Source organism: Macaca nemestrina, chromosome 15, assembly GCF_043159975.1.
Source record: "Macaca nemestrina isolate mMacNem1 chromosome 15, mMacNem.hap1, whole genome shotgun sequence".
Lineage (NCBI taxonomy): Eukaryota > Metazoa > Chordata > Mammalia > Primates > Cercopithecidae > Macaca > Macaca nemestrina.
In genome coordinates, this window is record NC_092139.1 from 86,724,559 (window position 1) to 86,736,783 (window position 12,225).

Consider the following 12,225-nt stretch of genomic DNA (forward strand, 5'->3'; position numbering starts at 1 on the left):
ACTCTGGAAGGCTGAGATGCGGGGGCAGGCGCCGGTGGGTTAACGATGTTGGGCGGGGCCCGCAGTGGAGCCAGAGAAGGCCCTCCCAAGGCGAGAGGGGAGGGGGCTGGAGGGAGGGGCAGTCAGGCCATGGTTGAGATTGAACTCAGTGACTGAGCAGCCAGTCTGCCAAATTGTGGTCTCCCGGCTTTCATTCTACATTAAAAATTGATCCGAGTTGGGAGAAGTGAAGGCAGCGGCCATGCCACGGAGAAACATTAGCTGTTCTATAAGGCTGCTGGAGACACAGCCTCCTCCTCCAGGAAGGCTCCCAGAGGCAGCTCCAGACCACCAGGCCCGCTTCCTCCACACTCATCTGCCCTGTGCTTGCCTCAGATGCCGGGCAGATCAGGAGCCCCTCTGAGTCCCCAGCCGGGCCTGGGTGGGTTTGTGTTTGCACGAGGAGCCCCTGGTCCTCACAGGTTCCCCCTGCTGATAGGGCAGTCCATCTCGTCCTCACCCCTGCCCACTCTGCCGGGGCTCCTCTGTCACTGAGTTCTGCCTGAGGGGTTGAACCACCAGCCTCGGGACGGGGGAAGCCCACTGCACACCACCTCCCTGACATCCCGGGACATCTTGCAGAGAAGGAAACTGAGGCTTCGAGAGGCAACCGTGTCTGAGCAGGGCACACAGCCGCAGAGCCGCCTTCTGCACAGCTCCCACTTGCACCCGTGTCTCCAGGGGAGCTGGGATTTTCCAGGGGCAGGTCCTCAACTCTCGGGCATGTGGCTGGGCCCTTCCCGACCCTCAGAGGAGAGCAGGAGCCACGGGACAGGAGTAGACATGAAGAAGCCTCCGCAGGGTTGGGCTTGCCCAAGGCGGCCTGCGGCCAGCGCTGGGGTCCACGGCCCCAGTGGCCTTCTGAGGGAATGGACAGGTCTGCCCCATCTCTCGCCTTGGCTCAGGCTCTCCGTGTGCTCACTGAATGCGGCTGCCAGCTGCTGCTCCCCCATGGGGTCTCGCTCACCGCGTGCTGGGCTCTGCTGCTGCTGTTGGTCCTTGGCCTTGAGAATTCCTCTCTGTAAACGTGTGTTTCTCTCTGTGAACATGTTTTGCCTTCCACAGGCCTCCTTAGCCTCATCAGAGCCTCCTGAAATGAGTTTCCCGGTCCTGTGTGGGCTAGGGGCCGCCCCCCTCCAGTCCCCCAGGGTTCACAGTAGCCTGTCCTTCTGTCCTGTGGCCTCGGGGCCCTGGGGTGTGGGGGGTCTCCTGTCCTTCCCCTGAGCCCTGGGGCAGGGGACCCCTGGGTGGATGCCCCACATCCTCATCCAGTGTGCCCACTGCTGGCCCCAGGCCCATCGCGAGGGGCCCTGTGGAGTTGAGACAGGAGCCCACCTATAGGCCCTGTGTGGCCCGGAAGGTGGGGATGCCAGAGGAGCTCTCCTCCAACACCCCTGACTTCTGGACTTCCTGAGGGAGGGACTTCCACTAGGAAATTAACCCCGGATGGGCTTGGTTCCCAGGAACTCACTTCGAGCCTCCAGGAAACAAATAGCCCCAGAGGGCAGGACACTTGGTGTCGGAGGCACAGGAGTGGGCAGGGTCGCCTGGGTGCCGGTGACCTCCGCCAGCTCATCCTTTTTCACACCTGGGTGGGCTGTCCCCGGAGGGCTCTTAGGGTGGAGGCGGGGGCTGGGTGGGGGCAGGGCAGGAGCAGAGGCTGGTGAGGCCTGCTGGGTTGGAGGTGGGGGTGACTGCTCCCTGGCTGCCTTAACTCCATTCATCAGCCCGCAGGCACCCCTCTCCAACCCCCAGTCTTTGAAGCCACAATAAATATTGATTTGGGCAAATCGATGCATTTCTAAGGACCTGGGTCGATAACAAAGTTACAAGGATCAGGGCAAAGTCATCTACGTGCTCAACTCCAGCACTGAGAAGAGCCTGGCCAGAGCTAAAAGGCCACTGGCCATGTCCCGGGTGCCAGTGCCACCAGCTGGGCTACCCCAGGGGATAGGCAGTGTGGCCCCTCACTCTCACCTGGCCACGAGCAAGTTGGGGTTGACTGTCAGAGTTCGACTGCCTGTCTCTGCACCTCCCCGGGCCTGCCCCCTGCCCAGCTCCTGGCTGCATGGCTGCCTCTCCCAGTCCTGTCTGGGTGTCTTCCCGTCGGGATCCCGGATACTCCTATGGGGTGCTTGGCACCAGGACCTGAGCAGTTCTGCACATGGTAACCACGGGTCCAGGGTAGAGCTGAGGGCCCTCATACGACGCCTCCCTCGGGCTCTCACTGTGGCCCTACCCCTAGATGGGAACTCGTTACCTCGTAAGCTGCCTCTTCCATCTCCACCCCCAGTAGTGCCTCACCCTGACCCTGGGCCACAGAGGGGCACCTCCCCAAATGCACACACCAGCCTCGGCCTGCTTAAGGTCACCTGGCCATCTCTCTGCTTTGGCCTCGGCCTCCATGTTTCTGCTGTCTTCCTCTTTGACTCCCTGTGGGGTCTGTGGAGACCCGAACATTGTGGCCCCACCTGGGTGCTGTTTCGCACTTGGCTCCCTCCACTCTGTCCACCGTCCACAGTTCAGCCCTTCATCCAAGCTCCCCAGGTGTCTCAACTGCCCTCTCTAGAGGGCAAGGCTGGGGCCCAGGACCCTGGGAGGAGGTGCCTGTCCTCTGAGTCCTCCTAAGCCAGAGGCTGGGCAGGGATGTGCTCAAGGGCAGTGGGCATCTGGGCTAAGCCCTGCCCCCTCCTTTCTCCTGACATCCCCTGCCTTCCCCCCACCCTGCCCGGTCTCCCTCCCTCTCTAATCATTCCTCATGGCTCCAACCCACTCTGTTTTCTTCCTCTCCTCGAACTTCAAGGCTGGGTCTGGTGCACTCCGGTGGGGCCACCTTATTTATGAGAATTTGGGAAATGCAGATGTGATGTTTCCAGCTAATAGCCCCAAATCACCTGTGCCGCCCCATTAGCGGGGAAACCATCCTGTGTACATTACATACCACCTAAGTGGGAGCCGAGACAGCGGTTTTATGACCCCATAAAACTTGGGAGTTTATTGCTATTGAACAAACATGTAATCCGATGCTTCAAGTTCAATATATGTAGCCAGCAGCATCTAGAGCCAGCCATGGCCATGGCTCCTACAGCTGGGCCAAGCTACTGAGACATCTAGGGGATTTGGAGCCGATTGGCGATTGATCTGCTGTAGGACAGGGGCAGGATTTACGGTGGCCTTGCAGGGCTGGTCCTTCTGCATACTAAACAGTCCAGAAGACAGCAAGGGGAGGGCAGCTGCCTGAAGCCTAGGGCAAGTGGCTGCTTGCGGGTTGCTGGAGCAGAGGCTTTAGCAAAGGGGTATCCACCTTGAAGACCTGCCCCTGTAAAAACCCAGCTTCCTTGGAGACTTGGCTGCGGTGGGAGCCATGCAGAAGGTGGCTTCTGGCTGTGTGCCCTGCCCTTCAAGAGGCACCGTCGCCTCTTGAAGCCTGTTTCCTTGTCTGCAAGATGTCCCAGGATGGTTTGTTGCCTAAGAGGTGGCCCAGAAGAGCTCCTGGAAGGGAGGGGCAAACAGGCCAGGGCAGGGGTCAATGGCTAAGCCTTATCCACCACAGCCCCTCACCCAGCTCCCATTCATCCACTGTCCACCATCCATTCATCCAGACACTCATCTATCTAACCATCCATCCCTCCACCCATTCATCCTTTCACTCATCCACCTGCCACTGATTTATCCATCCATCCATCCACCCATCCATCCACCCATCCATCCATCCATCCATCCCTCCATCCATATACCTATCCATCCATCCATCCACCATCCGTCCATCCATCCATCCACCATCCATCCATCCATCCACCATCCATCCATCCATCCATCCATCCATCCATCCATCCATCCATCCTTTCATTCATCCATCCACCTGCTCACCCATCCATTCATGTGTCCATCCATCTATCCATCCATTTACTCACCTGTCCATCTGTCTATTCATCCACCCACTCATCCATGAGTGTATCCATCCATCTGCTAATCCATCCATCTACCCATCTGTCCATTCATTCATCCCTCCCACCATTCATTCTTCCATTTGTCCACCTGTCCACCCACCATTCATCCACACAGCCATCTCTCTACATACCCATCTGTTCATCCCCCATCTACTCACCCATCCATTTTCACCTACTCACTATCCATCCACCCACCTGCCCATTCACCCACCTATCTGCCCACATACTTGTGTGTCTGTTCACTCATTCATTCGCCCTCCATCCACCTGCCCATCTGGCCTTCTATCCTTTTCCTCAAAGCTGCCCCTTGTCCAAGGACAGGGCTGTCCTTACAGTCGCAGAGATGATTGGAGCCTGAGAGAGCCAAGGTGACTTATCTCACCATGCAGAAGGTGCTGGCATTATTGCTTGCTCAGGAAACCCTACATCCTCTTGCCCTGGGCTTCACACCCCAGGAATCGCTTTCTCATGTCTATGTTGCATATACTTATTGTAAGTAAAGGAGAACCTCATGGCCGATGGTAGTTTGTTCACTTCCTCCCAGTCTTATTGTGTGCACCTATTCTTTCTTCCAAGTTCACAGTCTCTCTGGGCTTGTATAGCGTGCATTTCACTCACCACAGACGTCTCTTCAGGAGCTGGTCCATGGTGTTACTCTCCCAGTCAATGTTTAAACATTTCCCCACTGTTGGATAGTGTAGCTGTTTTCACCTTTTTGCAGTTATAAATATGCTGTGGTCATTGTCTGAGCCAGCAGAGTGAGGTCCGCCCTTCTGAGTGTTTAGTTAGCATAGATTCCAAGAAGGGGCATTCATGGGTTAAGCATCTCATGACTTGGGACACCACTTGTCTGATGACAAAAACCTGGCCCTGTGATCCCTGCCCTTGGTGGAGGTGGGAGGGCCTTCCGTGGTGCGCGGCCGGAGGGGCTGGGGTGTGCTCACTCTGAGTCTAGTGGGTCTCACATGTGGGCAGAGTGGGGACAGGGCAGCCTGCTCTGTGGTTCACCCCACGGCGTCCGGGTTGCCTTGTCTGCAGTTTGCTCACGTTGCCCTCGGTGTTGCTGCTTCAGATAAGTTCCTGCCATGTTAATGCTATTAATTTTTTGTCATGTTAGTGTCAAAAATTTACCCGCCTCATTGCTTGTCTTTTAGCTTGATGTTTTCCTTTGAGCCACCTGAGAGTTTAGCTTCCACACAGTCAAAGTGAACTCATCCTTCTCTTTATTCTTGGAAAGTTCCTTCTCACCAGGGATTTGGTAAATATTTGCTTCTGTTTACTTCCTGTTCCTTTCAATGGTTTAAGTTATTTTCTGTCAGCATCAACTTATTCCCCAGCCCACATCCGCAGGCCTCACACTCTAATTAAGAGGATGCCCTATGGCCGGGCGCGGTGGCTCACGCCTGTAATCCCAGCACTTTGGGAGCCCGAGGCAGTCGGATCACTTGAGGTCAGGAGTTGGAGACCAGCCTGGCCAACATAGCGAAACCCCGTCTCTACTAAAAATACAAAAATTAGCCAGGCATGGTGGTATGTACCTGTGATCCCAGCTACTCAGGAGCCTGAGGTGGGAGAATCGCTTGAACCCGTGAGGTGGAGATTGCAGGGAGCCGAGATCATGCCATTGCATTCCAGCCTGGGCAACAGAGTGAGGCTCTATCTCAAAAAAAAAAAAAAAAAAAAAAAAAAGTAAGAGAAAAATAAGAGGACACCCTGGGTCCCTCCCTCTCTCCCTCCCTCCCTACCTCTCCTTTCCTTCCTTCCTTCCTTCTTTTCTTCCTTCCTTCTTTCCTTCCTTCCTTCCTTCCTTCCTTCCTTCCTTCCTTCCTTCCTTCCTTCCTCCCTCCCTCCCTCCCTCCCTCCCTCCCTCCCTCCCTTCCTTCCTTCCTTCTTGCCTGCCTGCCTGCCTGCCTGCCTGCCTGCCTAAACTTTTCTCAATAGCCTCAAGGCTGCAGCTAAGACCTGCCCCTGGCCTCACTGACTTGGTGGCACAGATGTGCAAAGCACAGAAAGCAGAAATTCAAGTCAGGGCTGAGGACTGGGGATGTGTGGGGGGCTGCTGGGGGGCTGGGGGAGAGAGTGGCAGGGTGAGCTGGGGACGCTGGAAAATTCTTGTAGCTATGACTGATGACGGTGGCAGGTGCAAAGGGTGGCTTTTCGGAGGAGGCACATTTTGGCATGTGCTCCAGCACCAGGAGCAGGGGTGAGGTAGCAGATGGAGGAGAGGAGGTCATATGCCTGGGCAGGGGCTGGGTGGGACTGGCTGACAGCTGACCTCCCTCCTGTGCCCAGAGAGCCATGGCCTGCTCGGTGGCCAGCATGGGATGAAACCTTTGTGGTCCCAGCTTCTGATCACTGGAGGTAAGAACTAGTTTTTGAGAGATGGGAGCAACTGCTGAGACCCAGGGGCTGGGTCACGGCCCAGCGTGTGCTTTTGAGAACTTCGCCATGGCCCGTGTGGAGCGGACAGCAACCCCCAGGGAGGGGGCTGGGTGTCCCAGCCTGTCTGCCAGCTTCTTGGCGCCACCTGTGTTGGGACACCTGGGTGGGTTCCAACCTGGATGGTCCTGGGTGAGAATCCCAGCTCTGCCACTCATGTGAGATGAGGGCTGAGCCTCTGCCCATCTCAGAACCTCAGTTTTGTCACCTGTACAATGGGATGGTCAGTTAGCAAGGAAACGCGTGTGTGTGCCCCGTGTAGTGCCGGGTGCACGGGAGGCACTCCCAGAATGTTTCAGAGGTGATTCTATTCAAGGACTTCCTGGGCCCCTTGGTCATGAGACTCTGAATTCTCAGCCTCTGACCTGAGTGCCACAGCCCCTAGAGGGTTCCTGGCCACTCCTGGGTCTGTGTGGACCTCACTGCTTAAAGCCTCCCGTGTGCACGGAGGCACGACACCCCCAACTCAGGGGCAATCAGGTCTTTGGGGAATGATAGAATTAAGCCCGTGGAACGTGCATTTGCTCGCTGTGCAGCCGCAGCAATCTTGCTGCTGCAGGGCAGAGGACGTTCTGAAGTGAACGTCCCCTCGGCTGCCTCACCGGCCTCCCGTGCCAGCAGATGGTGTCTGATGTGGTGGCCGGCACTGGTGCCCCTTGCCCTCTGAGCAGCAGTACCATCGAAACCCACCTTCCCGGCAGCTCAGGATCACTGCGGTGGTTTCCAGTCACAGATGCCCTGGGCAGGGGCTGTGAGACTGCAGGGGAGACAGAGGTCTGGGCCCTACCACGTGGAGGCAGCATGCAGGAGGGGCCCATTCCTGCCCCCCGGCAATACAAGAAGCCTATGGGGGTGCCCAGGGGTCAGGGGCCTGAGAGATGTGCTCGCTGAGAGCCAGCATGCTCACCCCCAGCTGCCAGACGGAGTAGTTTCCAAAGACGGCCAGGCCCTGAGAGTGAGCTCCTGTCCTGAGATGGGCAACGGAATATTCCTGGGACACTGCAGAACTGTTACTAAGCCAGGCACAGATGGGGACCAGGCCCCTTGGCCCCTAAGACAGGGCTGGCCCATGGATAGAGCACGATGGCCCCGCCCTTGGGCACAAACCCGACAATTAAGTGAGATGGAGACACAGGCTTGGCCTGTCACCAAGAAGAAAGAGGCACAGAAGCAGCTACAGCGTTTCTTGCTTCCCTGTTTGGGTTGATGCTGGCTCAGCTACCAGAGCTGGCCACAGGAACAGAGGTCAAGACCCAGAGGGAGGGAGGGGTCGGGTCTGCTTTGTCCAGGGCTGGCTGGCCCCAGGAGGGCGCTGAAGCTGCTGCAGAAGCAGGTACCAGGTGGTCAGTGTAGCTCTGTGGCCAGCACCTGAAACTGGACCTGGGCTGGGAGCAGCCTGAGATGCGGGGCAGAGGACAGCAAGCCGGGAGTCTGAAGAGCCCCTGTTCTGGAGGCAGTGCTGGGAGATAGAGGCTGGAGGGGTGTCTTGCAGAGCCTGGTCTGCTGAGACACAGGCTGGGACAGGCTGCTGGGTGTACTGTCCCTGGGGGGTGCAGGGTGGCGAGTCAGGAAGGCCCCAGGAGCTGGGTTGGGGCAGGAGTCAGTGAGCAGGGCAGGACCCTCATCTGGTGGGAGGGGAGGTCTCCAGCCTGGGATGGAGGGGTTCCCTGTACCAGCCCAGCGTTTCCGGTGCAGCAGCCACGTCATTATGGTTGGAATGTGACCCCATTAGCCCTGGGGTGGGGCTGTTTGACATCCCGAGGATTAATGATCAGAGAGAGGAGGGGCTGCACCGCTTCACAGCAGGTTGAGTTAATTATCAGCCTCCATTAGCACTTGACCTGTGGCCAACACCCACACGTGTCAACTCATTACTGCTAATTGCAGGGACTCAGTGACCTCTCCGAAATTCTGTCACCTCTGTCACGGCCCCTGCCCTGTGGAGGCCTATGGAATGGGAAGTGGGGAGAGGAAGGAGAAGGGGGCGGAGTCAGCCAGAACCTCTTGGCCAGGCCTGGAGTCACCCTGTCCTGCCACAGCTCTCATGGGTTTAGAGCGGGCCCTGGTCACGGGTTGAGAGCGAGCCCTGGGGCAGAGGGTTTGCAAGGGTCGGGGTGGGTGACTCTGCCGAGGGTGGTGTTCTGAGTGGGTCTCATTCCCCAGTCTGCCCAGCCTGGCCCCACCCCAGCTCTGCTGCCCTGTTACTTTGTCCCCCTGTGTTCACCCTCCACTTCCTGCCGGGGACACTCCAAGGCCTGCCAAGGTTGGAGCAGGGGTGGGACTCAGCCATTCAACAAACGCTTCTGTGGTTATGCAGGGCTGGGCATCGGGGTGGGGGCCGACTGAGACCCTCCAAGCATCAGATTGTCCAACTGCTCAGTTTTCACTGGGACAAGTGCCTCACTGAGGGTGAAGGGGGCTTTGAGTGCCCATCACGGCAGCCCTGGACAGGTCCCGCCTCTCATAGCTGCCCCACTCTCTGGTGCTGCCTCGGTGGCAGATGGCGTTGTCCTAGAAAGGTGAGGCTGGAGCTGTCTCTTCCACCAGCGGTGGCCAAGGTCGCTTCCAGGGTCTTCCATGCAGGCCTCCAGGGTCACCCTGGGTGTGGCTGAGGGCATGCAGACCACACTGTGCTCCCCCCCACCCCCCATGCCCGTTGCTTGCCTGGCATGCTCCTCAGCTGTCCTGCCCCGCAAAAGCCGTGTGGTCTCCCCTGTGAGCAGAGTCGGGCTCCATGATCCTCCGGAGCAGCTCCAGGGACTCTCCCCAGGCAGTTTTAAGGGGGGCCCCGGGACCTGCGAGGTCCGCAGAAGTGGTCCTTGTAACTCTCCCTGGGGGCAGCCTCTCGTGCATTCTGGCAGGGGCAGCCCCTCCTCATCACAGGGACCCTGTGTGCCAGGCCCCAGCTGCGTTGCCGCTGAATTATGGATTTAATAGCAGAGAAGCCTTGCAGGCCGCCTGTGCTGGCTTGGGAAACCAGGGCCCAGCCGGGGCCTGTCACCGTCCTGGTGCCGCCCTGCTCCCTGTCGGCGCCACAGAGCAAGCGGAGAAGATTTATCTTCCCAGCTTTACGAGGTACTAACGGAGGAGGCTGAGAGGCAGGAGCTGAATAATTGATGGCCTTCTCTGGCTCAGAATCCGCTGAAAATGACAGGGCGCAAGGCAGAGGGGCCGAGAGTGCTGACCACAAAATGCTAAGAAGCCACTCCAGGGTGGTCACGGCCAGAAGGAGGACCCCCACTCAGGACGGGGTCACAGGCATTTGGGGTGAGTGTCAGAGACTCCTGCCCTGGGTCATTCCAGGGGGCCGGGATCCCCAGAAGCCAGGCCTAGAGGCCCACAGGGCTGGCTCACCCCCGCTTCCCTCTCACACGCCTGTCATCACCCGTGCTTCAGCCCAGCAACCCCATGGTTTGTTGGCCCTGTCCATAGCCCCCACTGCCCGCTGTGTGCTGGGTGTGGGCCTCCGAGCTCTGCTCTCAGCCTCCTTAGCCCCAGTAGAGGAGTGGAGGATGGGGGTTTAAAATGGAGTTCGATGTGGAAGTGGGTGGGCTATGGTGCCCCCTCAGCCCCTCCTTTCCTAACAGCCTCAGCCTCCCCCCAGGAGAATCCCCCACCTGCTGAGCACATCTGGTTTCTCCCCAACATTCTGTCTCCAGCCAGGAGATCTCTACCCAGTGAAAAACAGTGACACAGGAAAGGTTCCCTTGTCCCCGGTGCAGGGTGCAGGGTGTGCGGCGGGGGAGTGGCTGGCTTCTTCAGTGCCACGCTGCTCACACCTCTAGCGATGCATACAGACGGGCAGGCTGTGGGGCTCTGACCCCGCGGCAGTGTCTAGGGGTGAATGTTTACCCCTCTTGAAACCCCAGTGGGCATGTGTCACAGGGCGGTCTTTTAGTCTAGCAGCCTATAGGTGGCTGGTGATAGTCAGCTCAATTAGACCCCTGCCTCATAACAAGGACAGAGGGATTTCTGTATCCCAGGGTTTCTTGCCTGGGTGTACCGAAAAATTGGATCACACGTGGGCTTGGAGAATCAGTGCAAGGTTGTATTGAGTGGAAGGAGCTCTCAGCAGATGGTGGAGCCAGAAGGGAGATGGTTTTCCCTTGGAGTCAGGCAACATCCTCGGGATGTCCAGCAGCTTGTCTTCTTCCACCAATGTGCTCCTCTCGCCACCCAGTGGCTTCTGTCTCTGCCTTGCTAGGGTCCTGGGTTTTTATAGGCACAGGATGGAGGCATGGCAGGCCAGGGTAGTCTTGGGAAATGCAACATTTGGGCAGGAAATGCCTGTCCTCACCTAGGTTTGTGGGGGTGGAGCCCTAGCCAGGGACCACGCCTTCCTCTACGCAGCACTTCCCTTCCCTCCTTCTGTATCATTTAAAGGGACCACGCTTTTCCCTTCTCAGCACTCCCTTTCCATATCAACAAGAGGCCAGGGACCGGCTGGACCCCTAGGAGCCAGGTCCTACGGATAGGTGAGCCGGCACCCCAGGGCAAACACCTCCACTGGGAAAACCTGACTGCCCAGAGCTCGATTCTTTACTTGTAAAAGGGGCCATGAGTGACATAGGCTTGGCCTGCTGTACCTTGAGGAAGGGAGAGGCTAAAAATTCTGCCCTCCCTCCTAAAGCCAGCCAGGCTCTTTATGGTGGGGAAGGAAGGATTTGTTTGTTCGCACTCTTCTGAAATAAAAGTTTTCTATTCTCCCTCCTGGCTGGAGTTGGGAGGGCCCCATGGGTGGGCTATGTGATGTGGCACAGGGTACCCAGGGCAGGGCTGGGAAGGGTGGGGTGCAGGGGCCACCCACCAGGTGCCTGGGCTTACTGCACTGAGCAGACACGGGCTCTGGCCCCCCCTCACTGTCCCTTCCAGGCCCAGCCTGTGTTCAGGGCCCAGGACAGGGTCTGGCCAGCAGGCCCCGGGCCTCCAAAGCTTTCCCAGCCTCTGGAGTGTGTGTGATGATGAGTGTTCATGGAGCTTCCTGCATGCTGGGCCCTGGGCTTCTGAGAGGGCCACCGGGTGGAGACTGAGTCACAAGGTGGAGGGCCAGTCCCAGGGACTCCAGGTGACCTCGTGTCAGCACCACACCCTTCTCCCATGGGCAGTCCTGGGCGCCCCTTCCTGGCCTTGGGCCCAGTGGCTTGTGGCCTGACCCCGTCCACTCCCTGTTGGTTGTCCCAGCAGCAGCAGGAGCCCACGCTGGAGAAGGTGTTATGGGGCAGGTGGAGGGCCCGGCTGGCTCAGATCATCCCCCAAGTTTCTTTTCAATTCACACTTGTTTAGTGCAGCTTTTCCTCCTCAAATCCCCCTCACACAGGCAGACACCCTCTTGGCCCAGGGTAATCTGCTGAGCCTTTGCTCAAATATAAGCAGCTTTGCTGCTTTCTAAACACAACTAATCCAATTTGGGATTTGGGGATTCGAGGTGGGCAGCACTGGGCCTCAGACGAGCCCCCATCACCCAGACCCATGCAGGAAGAGCCAGGCAGGGTGGGGCCCTGGGGCCACCTGGTGGGCTCGGGGCCAGCACGTCACAATGTCCCCATTCTTCACACTACGGGGCTTCCTGGTTGCAGAGTTGGGGGGACTCATCTGGGAATGCTGGCCATAGAGGCAGAGAGTCCCCATCCCGCTGGGCCAGCCCTGACCTGGCTTCTCCAGGGCGGCCCAGTGTCCCCTTCTGCCCTTCCCCTGGCCCCCACCGTCCACATCCCTCTACCTGCCCACCGTGGACAGCAACCAACACAGTGCAGTGTGGCCCTGCAGTGACACCAGCTGCAGAGAGGTCAGGCCCAGC